General features: G+C 40.7%; 1 protein-coding gene across 1 annotated transcript in view; it reads right to left on the reverse strand.

Moving 5' to 3' along the window:
- The window catches only part of LOC127422913 (SUN domain-containing protein 1-like), a 137,625-nt gene extending 123,754 nt beyond the window's left edge, over positions 1-13,871 (reverse strand). Inside the window, exon 1 of the mRNA XM_051666760.1 lies at positions 13,827-13,871. The gene's annotated coding sequence lies outside the window, so the exon portion shown is untranslated. The remainder of the gene's footprint in view (positions 1-13,826) is intronic.
- Positions 13,872-14,441: the final 570 nt, after the last annotated feature.

Consider the following 14,441-nt stretch of genomic DNA (forward strand, 5'->3'; position numbering starts at 1 on the left):
TCGTCTCGTTTGATGCGATCAGCTAATGTTACTCAATCTACACCACGCTATCATTCAGGTAGAACTATTCTTTCGACCACTAAAGATAGCTTCACTAATAATCTTCTAGAATTGTCTCACATACTCAATAAGCCAAAAAGTCTAAAAGAACTTGATGTAATAAAGTAAGTCTGTAAGTAATAAATACAGTCTTTTCTAGCACTCTTGATAGTGTCGCCCCCCCTTAGATTAAAGGAAATGAAAGAAAAAACATTGCACCATGGTACAGTGATCACACATGCTCTCAAGAGCAGCTCGGAAAATGGAGGGCAAGTGGAAGAATACTAAATTAGAGGTATTTTGCGGTGCATGGAAGGATAGTGTCTGTAGCTGCAGACAGTCACTAAAAGCTGCCAGGTCAGCATATTTTAGCAAATTCATAGAAAATAACCACAACAATCCTAGGTGTTTATTCAGTAATGTGGCTAAATTGGTTACGAATAAAGCATCGACTGAACCAGATATTCCGTCGCAGCACAATAGTAATGACTTCATGAATTTCTTTACTGATAAAATTGAAATAATCAGAAATAAAATTGGAACTATGCACTGCACCTCAGAAAACAGTGTCTCATAATTTTGCTCATGAGCAACTTCGACCCTTCACGGTCATAGGTCATGAAGAGCTAACAAAACTTATCGAAACATCAAAAGCCACAATATGTTTGTTAGATCCAATACCAACCAAGCTCTTAAAAGAGGTATTCCCAGTAATCTCAGAACCTCTTCTTAATATTATTAACTCCTCGCTATCCTTTGGACATGTCCCAAGAAACTTTAAAATAGCAGTTATCAAACAGCTTAAGAAGCCACAGCTTTGACTCCAGCCAGGTCTCCCAAGAAACCAAATTGCCAAACTAACCTCCTCGTGGTCGCTATAATGTGGTTCTCGCACTCGGTGGGGTACATGGTGAGTTGTGCGTGGATGCCGCAGAGAATAGCGTGAAGCCTCCACACGTGCTATGTCTTCACGGTAACGCGCTCAACAAGCCAAGCGATAAAATGTGCGGATTGATGGTCTCAGATGCGGAGGCAACTGAGAGTCACTACGACACCACGAGGACTTAGAGCACATTGGGAATTGGGCATTCCAAACTGGGGAGAAAATCGGAGAAAATACAAATAAAAAAAGCCACAGCTTGATCCTAGAGAACTGGCTAATTACAAATCGATTTCAAATCTACAATTTATGTCGAAAATACTAGAAAAGGTAGTGTCCTCTCAACTATGTTCATTTCTACAGAGAAATGGAATATATGAAGAATTCAGTCACATCACAGAACAGAGACTGCACTTATCGGAGTTACAAATAACTTGCTCTTATCATCTGATCGTGGCTGCATTTCTCTAGTGCTTTTAGATCTTAGTGCTGCCTTCGACAAGATAGATCACGACATTCTCTTGAATGGGCTGGAGAATTATGTTGGCATTAGTGGACTTGCATTAGCATGGTTTAGGTCCTATTTATCAGACCGCTACTACTTTGTATATGTAAACGAGGAATTGTCAAATCAAACAAAAGTATGGAGTGCCACAGGGATCAGTGTAGGGCTTTACTGGTTGTTTAGATCAGTGTTACTACAAAAATAATTATTATTTCTGATAGTTATTAACCAATATTTAAATTAATCAGTTGAATCTAACTCATTAAAACCTCATATGGGGCTCCAGTAAATGTAGTGTGCTACGTTTAGGAGCAAGTTTGGTTATTAGCAATAATTAATAATTATCAAAGATAATTATTATTAAAATCAATAGAACACTGAGAATCAATGTTAGCTTTTTTTAATCCTTTAAAATCAACAGTTATCAAAGATAATCTTTAATTGTTAACATCGATGAAACATTAAAATTAACACTAGCTTATTGATCACTCAAATTCAACAACCATCAAAGATAATTATCAATTATCAAAAATCAATAGAATATTAATAAGGATTAACATTGACGGGGCACCACCCTGAAATCAGGGACTAATAACCAAAAAGTAAAACAGTCTCAATATTAGATTGTCGATTTTCCTAAGAAAACATCCAAAGAATATCGATTTTCGGGGAAAAAAAAACAATAAATGAAGGTTTGAATCCGAGCACTGACATACCGTCAGCATGACACAGGCATATGCAAAACAAACTAAAACACTTCTCTTTGTAATATAAACAAAGTTTATTTATGCAGTAATATCAATTAATAATTAATACAATGCAGTCAATAAACTTCCGACTTACAACTACAAACTAAACAGTGATATGATTAGATATGGAAATAAAATAATCCTATAACACATAAGGTGCGTGTGTGTGTGTGTTAGTACGAGAGAGAGAGAGAGAGAGAGAGAGATGATTAAGTGACAGCTCTAAAGCCGATTTCGCGATAGTGGGAGAGAAAGCAGCTGTGTTCTATCACTCAGAGACGCGGTGGACAGCTCGTAAAAGTCCTGCGTTATTTGACTCTTTAATGGATGAACTCAGTTGCTGGCGAAATTGCACAACAATCCAATTTGGTTGGACCACAATACAGCAAAACAAATTTGTGATAATTAATACCCTGAGTATTAATAATGAGCGGACATGGCGGTCCGTAAACTGTACAAGCAAAAACCTTGAAACACAAGAATAACACACTATAATATTCTATCTCTGCCCAGACGTAAACCTCTTACTTGAACCGCATGAGGACACAGGTAGAATGTGTGTTCCTCCGTCCTTTAACTCTGACCCATTTCCTTGAGGCTCAGGTGATGACGGGAGGCCGTTTCCTCACTCTGTCAGCGGGCAGTACGGCTGTTGATTCTCGGCGGGCTGGCGGAGAACTCAGAAATGTCGACTTGATTGAAGATGGAAGAGAAGTCTTTAATCTCTTCACTTCTGTAGGCAAACGGATGAAGATGCGAATTGCTCGGCGGCCTCCTTCGGATCCGTTAGAGTGTTTGGTTGAACACAGAGTAATCTCAACTCGTCCAGTGAGATGGAGATTTTATGGCCACAGTTTCAATTCGGACGTTACTTCCTTGAGCCACGAGGTTGCACCTGAGAGCAGCAAAGAGCTGCACCTGAGAGCAGCAAAGAGCTGCGCCTTCACACTGCAAACAAAGTCACTGGAAGCAAATTCTGGAAGCATTTCAGAGGTATTTCAACTCCTGATGATGTCATGTTTGAGGGATGTTCTGTTGTGTGCCTCATCCAAATAGGAGTTGAGAGTTCGATCCTTTAGTGAGCAAGGCTTCATGGATTTGTAGTCTGTTTTGGATTCCCTTTGTTTGATTTTGGCACGATTTTTTCAGTAAGATTTACGACTTGGAAGGTGGGGGCTTGAGTTAGGTTTTTATGACTGTATTAGGCCTGCCTTTGTCTTCTATCTGAATACATGAGGCCCAACATCAGTTTTATGATCTCTGCTTTTCTCCTTATACATGCTTCCCCTGGGAGATATTATCAGGAATCATGGGATAAGTTTCCACTGTTATGCCGACGATACCCAACTTTATATTTCTTCTAAACCAATGAAAATTCACAACGCTCCAAATTGTGAGTGTATCAATGAAATCAAAGATCAGATGGCCAGAAATTTCCTTCTTCTCAATTCCGACAAAAAAGGTACTAATGATCGGACCAAAAACCTCTAAAATAAGCAGCTACATCGATGGATGTACTGTTACGTCATCTTCTATAGCAAAGAACTTGGGTATTATATTTGATACCAATCTCTCCTTTGAAAATCAAATTTCCAATGTTTGTAGAACAGCATTCTTCCACCTGAGAAATACTGCTAAATTACGACACATGCTCTGTTGCCGAAAAACAAATTAATGTGTTCATGACCTCAAGACTAAATTATTGTAATGCATTACTGGGAGGATATCCAGCAAGTTCAATAAATAAACTTAAATTGGTTCAAAATGCAGCTGCCAGAGTGCTGACTAGAACCAAGAAATATGATCATATTAGCCCATTCTATCGTCGTTACATTAGCTACCTGTTAAATTTCGTATTAATTAAATTCTGTTAACTGGGGACCTAGGTAGCTCAGCAAGTATTTACGCTGACTACCACCCCTGGAGTCGCGAGTTCGAATCCAGGGTGTGTTGAGTGACTCCAGCCAGGTCTCCTAAGCAACAAAATTGGCCCGGTTGCTAGGGAGGGTAGAGTCACATGGGGTAACCTTCTTGTGGTCTCAATTAAGTTGTTCTCACTCTCAATTAGGCTGCTTTAATTAGGTCTGCCAGAACCAGAATCATCCATCATGATCTATAACTCTGCATAAAATTGAATGGCATCTACGCTAATATTATTTTTTTTGTTTCCATGTCTCAACCTTGGGATTCATATCCCACAGAGCCAGCCAGACTTGACCATGACTTGCACTGCACATAAATAAGAAATATTGGCATTATATTCATGTTGTTTAGCCAGAGGAACTGGCCTCCACAGTGAGCCTGGTTTCTCTCAAGGTTATTTTTCTCAATTAACCAACATCTTTTGGAGTTTTGTGTTCCTTGCCACAGTCGCCTTCAGCTGGCTCACAGGGATTCTAAATAAAATTATTTAATTTCTATACACAATTTACAATCATATTCAAACTACACAATGATCACTCTAAGACTTTATAGATATTACAGTTTCATTTTTTTGTTAATGCATGATGAACTACAAGCCTGCTGTGACTGCACTGATTGGAGTGTTTTTGAGGCTGCAGACACCAATCTGGACGAGCTCACAGATACTGTGACATCATATATCAGTTTTTTTGAGGATAGGCCAGGTGCCATAGGTAATCACAGCAGTGCTGATTTAGGGCCATATAGCATGATTGTGAGTGTGATATCGCTTATATACAACAGTTCAATGAACAAGTAAATTGTAAAAAAATTAGGAAAAACTGAGAACAGTCATAAAAACGCATTTGTGCATGGAACTTTCTTACGCGATGGATATGGGGAAATCTGACGTTGCTGGTTCAAAACAAATGATGCGTCCAAGCCTTCGTTAATAATTCAAAAATGTTTTGAATGTTATTGGATAAACAAGGATGAGTGGTGTGTGTGTGTGTGTGTGTGTGTGTGTGTGTGTGTGTGTGTGTGTGTGTGTGTGTGTGTGAGAGAGAGAGAGAGAGAGCGTGTGCGATCACCTGTTGCCACTCCCAAGCAGAGGTGCTGTCAGCTTTCTGAAGATCAGCTTTCTCAATGGAAAAGTAGCCGTCCAAGCGGGGGTATTTCTCCCTATTTCGCGGTAGCCGGTGCACAAAAGTCTTTCACTACAGAAATCACAATCTTCTCCGCCACGTTAAACAGCATGTCCTCTCCAATGTGGAAAGTCCGGTAAGAGGTAAGCGCCTTGAGTTTGTATAATTAATCAGTCTGTTGTGTCTCTCAGCTGTGATGAGCCATAATGCTGAAGTTGTTCGTTTAAAGCCGTTTAAAGCTATTTCCTAGCTTTAGTAGTGTAGTAGTAATAGGAGCGATCACATAGAGCTGTTGTATGTAAACACTGGCTGAGGCGGATTCACTTCGTCACTTAAATGGCTCATATTACACACAAAACTTATCTTTTGCCACCACCTGCTGGCTAACAAAAGACACACATACAGTAGCTCTTAACACATATACACTGCTCTTACACTTTAGTTTAGAACTGCACGAACACAAGCGGAGTGATACAAACGGTGAAGCGTCAGAGTGTTGATGGTGTGAGACCATCAGTGCTAATGGAACGTCTCTCGTCCAATCAGATTCAAGGACCGGAACTGACTGTTGTGTGTGTGTGTGTGTGTGTGTGTGTGTGTGTGTGTGTGTGTGTGTGTGTGTATATATATATATATATATATATATATATATATATATATATACACAGGTGCATCTCAATAAATTAGAATGTCGTGGAAAAGTTCATTTATTTCAGTAATTCAACTCAAATTGAGAAACTCATGTATTAAATAAATTCAGTGCACACAGACTGAAGTAGTTTAAGTCTTTGGTTCTTTTAATTGTGATGATTTTGGCTCACATTTAACAAAAACCCACCAATTCACTATCTCAAAAAATTAGAATACATCATAAGACCAATAAAAAAAAACATTTTTAGTGAATTGTTGGCCTTCTGGAAAGTATGTTCATTTACTGTATATGTACTCAGTACTTGGTAGGGGCTCCTTTTGCTTTAATTACTGCCTCAATTCGGCGTGGCATGGAGGTGATCAGTTTGTGGCACTGCTGAGGTGGTATGGAAGCCCAGGTTTCTTTGACAGTGGCCTTCAGCTCATCTGCATTTTTTGGTCTCTTGTTTCTCATTTTCCTCTTGACAATACCCCATAGATTCTCTATGGGGTTCAGGTCTGGTGAGTTTACTGGCCAGTCAAGCACACCAACACCATGGTCATTTAACCAACTTTTGGTGCTTTTGGCAGTGTGGGCAGGTGCCAAATCCTGCTGGAAAATGAAATCAGCATCTTTAAAAAGCTGGTCAGCAGAAGGAAGCATGAAGTGCTCCAAAATTTCTTGGTAAACGGGTGCAGTGACTTTGGTTTTCAAAAAACACAATGGACCAACACCAGCAGATGACATTGCACCCCAAATCATCACAGACTGTGGAAACTTACCACTGGACTTCAAGCAACTTGGGCTATGAGCTTCTCCACCCTTCCTCCAGACTCTAGGACCTTGGTTTCCAAATGAAATACAAAACTTGCTCTCATCTGAAAAGAGGACTTTGGAACACTGGGCAACAGTCCAGTTCTTCTTCTCCTTAGCCCAGGTAAGACGTAAGACACTGACGTTGTCTGTGGTTCAGGAGTGGCTTAACAAGAGGAATACGACAACTGTAGCCAAATTCCTTGACACGTCTATGTGTGGTGGCTCTTGATGCCTTGACCCCAGCCTCAGTCCATTCCTTGTGAAGTTCACCCAAATTTTTGAATCGATTTTGCTTGACAGTCCTCATAATGCTGCGGTTCTCTCGGTTGGTTGTGCATCTTTTTCTTCCACACTTTTTCCTTCCACTCAACTTTCTGTTAACATGCTTGGATACAGCACTCTGTGAACAGCCAGCTTCTTTGGCAATGAATGTTTGTGGCTTACCCTCCTTGTGAAGGGTGTCAATGATTGTCTTCTGGACAACTGTCAGATCAGCAGTCTTCCCCATGATTGTGTAGCCTAGTGAACCAAACTGAGAGACCATTTTGAAGGCTCAGGAAACCTTTGCAGGTGTTTTGAGTTGATTAGCTGATTGGCATGTCACCATATTCTAATTTTTTGAGATAGTGAATTGGTGGGTTTTTGTTAAATGTGAGCCAAAATCATCACAATTAAAAGAACCAAAGACTTAAACTACTTCAGTCTGTGTGCATTGAATTTATTTAATACACGAGTTTCACAATTTGAGTTGAATTACTGAAATAAATGAACTTTTCCACGACATTCTAATTTATTGAGATGCACCTGTATATATTTGTATTAAATAAACCAGTACAAACATTTGGATTTTTTTAATAAAATTGAAGTGTCTTCTTTGGACATTTTATTCAATGTACAAAAGGTAGTGGACAATTACATTCTAATATAAACCTCTTTCTAAACAAGAACTCATGAGTGGTAACAGACAATTTGTAGGTTAAATGGTGCTTTTAAGACTATTTTCGGTAGTTCTTCGAAATACATTCGCATCTACTCAAACTTCCCTCAAATTTATCTCATGGGATTGAAGCATCGCGCTTTGGTATGTGCATGTATTCCCTGATTTAATTTTAGAATGGAGCTATTAATAGTAAATGTCATTCATGCTATTATAAACAGTGCAAAGAATGCTTTGTAGTGAGCTATTTATTGAGATTTAACTTTGCTTTAATGTTTTTTTTGTTTTTTTTTTAGGAAAAAAAACTCTTGGAATCGATTCCAATCAGGAATCCGAGTCGATTCCCAAATTTCTGGAATCGAACAGCCCTAGAGCTAGTGGGGGAGGGGTTGCGCAGAGAGTGTGAGAGAGGAGAGTTGCAAAAAAGGCATGGCTTTACGGAACAACCGGGTTCCGTAACGCAACATCAAACTATATCGATATAAACAGTATTGTCTCATCCTATATCTCGTTTGAAAAAAATATCGATATGCCTTAAGTCGATATACTGCCCAGCCCTAGCGCTTGTCATTCAGAAGTGTTTAACCCACAGCTGGCCGATAAAGTGGGTCCTCACAATCCGCCAGAACAGTTTTGAGAGCAGGCGCTCCCAAGTATGCGGAGACTGGTGGTGTGTGGGCATCACAGCTATTTCAGCCCACATTATATCAGATATTACACTTATTCTGCGATGTCTCGTGAATGCATTTAATAAAATGAGATACTTGCTCCAATCTTGCAAATAAAACTGTACCCAAATCAGGGAGAGGTCATTCAGCTGCTCCATCGTGACAAGGTGGCTCCCTCATGATAATGCGCATAATGTAGTGGATGGAAACGTGCAACAATTCATATTTTCTTAAGAAATCGAATTTCAAATTTTTAGAAATGTACTTAAAAAATGCAAAACATTTTAGATGGAAACCCAGCAACAGTTTTAGGGTTAAGGTTAAGTGTAGGGTTAGGGCTTAGTATAGCCTCACACAATATCACACTATCTGATAGTTATGCTGGTAGCACATCCTGATAGCTATCATCTCAAATCAAAATCAAATCACTTTTATTGTCACACAACCATATACACAAGTGCAATAGCGTGTGAAATTCTTGGGTGCAGTTCCGAGCAACATAGCAGTCGTGACAGTGATGAGACATATACCCATCTACAATAAACATCAAATTTACACAACACAATTTAAAATCTAATATACACATAATTACAACACAATATACCCAGAATGCCGTCTGGACCCGCAGCTTTATGGATATTCACCCGTCGGAAGGATTGGGTTACATCCGCTATGGAGACGGAGAGTGAACTAACCTCTGTAGGTTTGGCCGCGAGAGCTCTCTCTGCGAGGGCTGTGTTATTTCCCTCGAACCATGCATAAAAAGTATTTAGCTCATTTAGTAGAGAGGCAGCGGTGTTCATGGCAGAGTTTTTATTCCCTTTAAAGTCCGTGATGATATTAATTCCCTGCCACATGCTTCTAGAGTTGGTGGTGTTAAACTGCCCTTCAATCTTGTTTCTATACTGGCGTTTTGCTGCTCTGATATTTTTTCGGAGGGCATAACTGGCTTGTTTATGCTCCTCCGTGTTCTCGGAATTAAAAGCAGAGGTCCGCACATTAAGTGCCACGCGAACGTCGCTATTAAATCCAAGGTTTCTGGTTCGGGTAGATCCGTATTGTTTTGGACGGAACAACATCCTCTATGCACTTTCTGATGAAACACGTTACGCTATCAGCGTAAACCTCGATGTCGTCATCAGAGGCGGACCGGAACATCTCCCAGTCCGTGTGATCAAAATAGTCTTGTAGCATAGAGTCTGATTGGTCCGACCAACACTGGATCGTTCCGAGGGTGGGTGCTTCCTATTTCAGTTTCTGCCTGTAAGCGGGCAGAAGCAGAATGGAAGAGTGGTCCGATTTGCCAAATGGTGGGCGGGGGAGGGATTTGTAGCCATCCCGGAAGGGAGAGTAGCAATGGTCCAAAACCCGGTCCCCTTGTGTGTTGAAACTGATGTGTTGGTGGTATTTTGGTGCGATTGATTTGCGATTGGCTTTGTTAAAGTATCTGCCTGACAAGATGCGCAACCTAGGTTTTTAACACGTTTCATGCTGTTGTAGTACATACCGACAGGTTCTCCTATGCCTCCCAACTTGTGCAAACCATGTTTTAGCTTTACACATCACTATATTTATTGCTGGTAGCACATCCTTAGCAGGTAGCACAGATTGGCTGAGTCCGAAACCAGGAAAATGCTGCATTCGGAGGCTGAATACGGAGATAGGAAGGGACCAAGGCACGACCGAATCCAATGATCATGTCACATCCTGTCTACTGAGATACCTTCATCTGATCGATTTTTGAAGGCAGCATAGATGTATCCTTCTCTGCCTATGAAATCACACAATCCTGTGCGCGCGGATCCACAGCGGTTGAGCTGAAGAATTAAAATGCGGCCAAAGAGGAAGTTGACAGCTACTTATGTTTTTATTAACTTTTTCCAACTTTTTATTCCATTTCTAACAAGAAAGTAGTTTTGTAGTTTTTAAATATACTCTTGGTTAAATCGCCAAAGCTCTTGATTTTGTTATAGATTATTAGACCATTAAGTCCAACTGAACAACAATGAAGCAGACACATTACCTTTGGTGGACACCAGATGATGACAATTAGTTGCTGGTATCCTAGCAACGATATGACATTATGCTGCCTCAGTTGCCTGTCCGAAACCAGTTTCTGGAGGTAAATTCATACGCAAACGCGATCTGTTGAGTCACTGACTGATAGGGCAGCAAGGCAACAAGACAGCTAACTTTGGTTTCAGACGCAGCCTATGTTTCCTGTGTGTGCGAACATGACGTAATGACGCAAGGATGAACGTCATAAGCCATCTATTTCGTGCCAAATCGAACCCCACAGCTCAAAATACTAGTGATGGGAGGTCCGATTCTATTCCATGAACCGGTTCTTTCGGGCGGTTTGTTTCAATGAACTGGTTCAAAAAAAACGATTCACCAGTTCATTTACGTCATCACGTAATGACGTCACTATATATAATGTTAATACACCAGCGTCGTAGAATACATGCACAAACACATTCAATATAGCCATATGTAAGAGCATATTGCTGATTATAACATTTTATTTAATTAAGTTATAATAATAAGGTATATATAATCTGCATGCACAATACTCAAGTGTACTGGTGACTCACAAACGCTGTGATCGACTCAATGTACTGCTGACGCGAGAGCTGCTGTCCTCGGATCAGTGTACTGTTGACTTGAGAATTGCTGTTATCAGAATCAGAATGAGCTTTATTGCCAAGTATGCTTACACATACAAGGAATTTGTCTTGGTGACAGGAGCTTCCAGTACACAATACAAAAACAGCAACAAGACTTTTAAAAAATAATTAATTTAATAAAAAAAGATAAATATTGAAAAGAAAAAAGTATTTATAGAACACACAATAGACAATATATATATATATATATATATACACACACACACACACACACACACACACACACACACACATAAATATATATACACACATACACTATATTGCCAAAAGTATTCGCTCATCTGCCTTTAGACGCATATGAACTTAAGTGACATCCCATTCTTAATCCATAGGGTTTAATATGACGTCGGCCCACCCTTTGCAGCTATAACAGCTTCAACTCTTCTGGGAAGGCTTTCCACAAGGTTTAGGAGTGTGTTTATGGGAATTTTTGACTATTCTTCCAGAAGCGCATTTGTGAGGTCAGACACTGATGTTGGACGAGAAGGCCTGGCTCGCAGTCTTCGCTCTAATTCATCCCAAAGGTGCTCTATCGGGTTGAGGTCAGGACTCTGTGCAGGCCAGTCAAGTTCTTCCACACCAAACTCGCTCATCCATGTATTTATGGACCTTGCTTTGTGCACTGGTGCGCAGTCATGTTGGAACAGGAAGGGGCCATCCCCAAACTGTTCCCACAAAGTTGGGAGCATGGAATTGTCCAAAATCTCTTGGTATGCTGAAGCATTCAGAGTTCCTTTCACTGGAACTAAGGGGCCAAGCCCAGCTCCTGAAAAACAACCCCACACCATAATCCCCCCTCCACCAAACTTCACAGTTGGCACAATGCAGTCAGACAAGTACCGTTCTCCTGGCAACCGCCAAACCCAGACTCGTCCATCAGATTGCCAGATGGAGAAGTGTGATTCGTCACTCCAGAGAACGCGTCTCCACTGCTCTAGAGTCCAGTGGCGGCGTGCTTTACACCACTGCATCCGACGCTTTGCATTGCACTTGGTGATGTATGGCTTGGATGCAGCTGCTCGGCCATGGAAACCCATTCCATGAAGCTCTCTACGCACTGTTCTTGAGCTAATCTGAAGGCCACATGAACTTTGGAGGTCTGTAGCGATTGACTCTGCAGAAAGTTGGCGACCTCTGCGCACTATGCGCCTCAGCATCCGCTGACCCCGCTCTGTCATTTTACGTGGCCTACCACTTTGTGGCTGAGTTGCTGTCATTCCCAATCGCTTCCACTTTGTTATAATTCCACTGACAGTTGACTGTGGAATATTTAGTGCGAGGAAATTTCACGACTGGACTTGTTGCACAGGTGGCATCCTATCACAGTACCATGCTGGAATTCACTTAGCTCCTGAGAGCAGCCCATTCTTTCACAAATGTTTGTAGAAGCAGTCTGCATGCCTAGGTGCTTCATTTTATACACCTGTGGCCATGGAAGTGATTGGAACACCTGAATTCAATTATTTGGATGGGTGAGCGAATACTTTTGGCAATATAGTGTATATATGAATATACATACATACGTATACATGCATACATACACATACATAGCGCAAATCTAAATACAAATCGGTTAGATACAGTGCAAGGGAATGTAATGGCAGAAGAGGCAAGATGTGTTGGATAATATAAAAAGACTAAGCTGTGTATTGCACATTAATTATTGCTCAAAGGGGCAGTTTTAACTGTTCACGAGATGGATAGCCTGGGGGAAAAAACTGTTCCTGTGCCTGACGGTTCTGGTGCTCAGAGCTCTGGAGCGTCAGCCAGAAGGCAACAGTTCAAAAAGGTAGTGGGCAGGGTGAGTGGGGTCCGGAGTGATTTTTCCAGCCTTTTCCTCACTCTGGAAGTGTATAGTTCTTGAAGGGAGGGCAGGGGGCAACCAATAATCCTCTCAGCAGTCTGAACTGTCTTTTGTAATCTTCTGATATCCGATTTCATAGCTGAACCAAAACAGACAGTTACAGAAGTGCAGAGGCCAGACTAAATGACTGCTGAGTAGAACTGTATCAGCAGCGCCTGTGGCAGGTTCAACTTCCTCAACTGGCGAAGGAAGTAAAACCTCTGCTGGGCCTTTTTCGCAATGGAGTCAATGTAGGTCTCCCACTTCAGGTCCTGTGAGATGGTAGTGCCCAGGAACCTGAATGACTCCACTGCTGCCACAGTGCTGTTTAGACTATCGACTCAGTGTACTGTTGACTCGAGAGCTGTAGACTGGATCATCTTCATACGTTGATAAAACGGTAATACAATAAAGTGTTACCATTACAAGTGACTCATTGTACTGTTGACTCGAGAACTGTTGCGACCTGAGGGTTCAGTCCGATTTGTGAACTAGTTGGCGCGGTTAATTGCAAAGAAATGTTGGCAAAAGCAGCTATCACCAGTTCTAGGATCATATTACTCTCAGTTATCGGCTCATTTCGATTCGGAGTGTCAGGCACATCCGAGAGACAGGTTGAGATATAGTAACTTGTGGATCAGTGTTAACTCGAGATGCAAACTGTTTCAAACGATTCAGTCCGATTTGGTGAACTAGTTCAACTCGTTCACTAAAAAGAACAGGTTCAAAAGAACGATTCGTTCACGAGCTGGACATCACTACAAAACAAATCATTTTTATAGGCTTACCCTAGTGAATTGGGGTATGACATTGTTTTGAACACTGATTGTTTATGTATTAAATCAATAATGGAAATTTGTCAATTTTTAACCAAAAAAAAATCTTACATAGTGCAGCTTTAAAAGCAGGCAACTGCTAAGTTTTTACAGAGCACACTGTTTTGTCCAAGCAGTTTTCATGACACAGTAAATACATATTAGAAGCGGCCTCGCTTAATTTATGGAGAAACACAAGCGTGACTTACTCAAACGTGTCCGGTGTCGTCCATTCTCCTCGTAAAAATAGCGAAAACAAGCACCAACATCCCCATTAAACCTTTATCATTCATATCTGGTGAAATCGAGTAGTCTCCATGAGTTCAGATATGATATCATGAACTGAGAGCAGGTAAATGAAACAGTGAGGAGAAGCATCGGCCTGCTCCTGCGAAATACAAACCAGTGTATTCACAGCCAATGCATTTAAAATGACCAATAGTAAATACCAGTCCTGATTAGGACACATTATTTCACAGACTGACATCTGATAAAGCCTTTAGTACAATAGCGGAAAAATGACACTATTATTGTTTAGCGTATCATTAAACAGCACTGAACTGATATTATTAGGCATCAAACATCATTTAAGGCCAGGAGGAAAATACAAACATTCCATCCGCAACGAAAACCGGTGATAATTACAACAGTGTGTTAGGTAAACTTACTCCACCTGTCTGCTAGTAATAAAGAGTTGAATAGCCGGTTAACTACTCAAGTGAATATAATGTAACTTACCTGTTCTCAAATGTAGTTATTTATCAGCCACATCAAGCAAAGCTCGACAGTCGTCGGTATATAGTCAAAACTCGCAGTTTATTAAT

The sequence above is a fragment of the Myxocyprinus asiaticus genome, chromosome 32 (assembly GCF_019703515.2).
Source record: "Myxocyprinus asiaticus isolate MX2 ecotype Aquarium Trade chromosome 32, UBuf_Myxa_2, whole genome shotgun sequence".
Classification (NCBI taxonomy): domain Eukaryota; kingdom Metazoa; phylum Chordata; class Actinopteri; order Cypriniformes; family Catostomidae; genus Myxocyprinus; species Myxocyprinus asiaticus.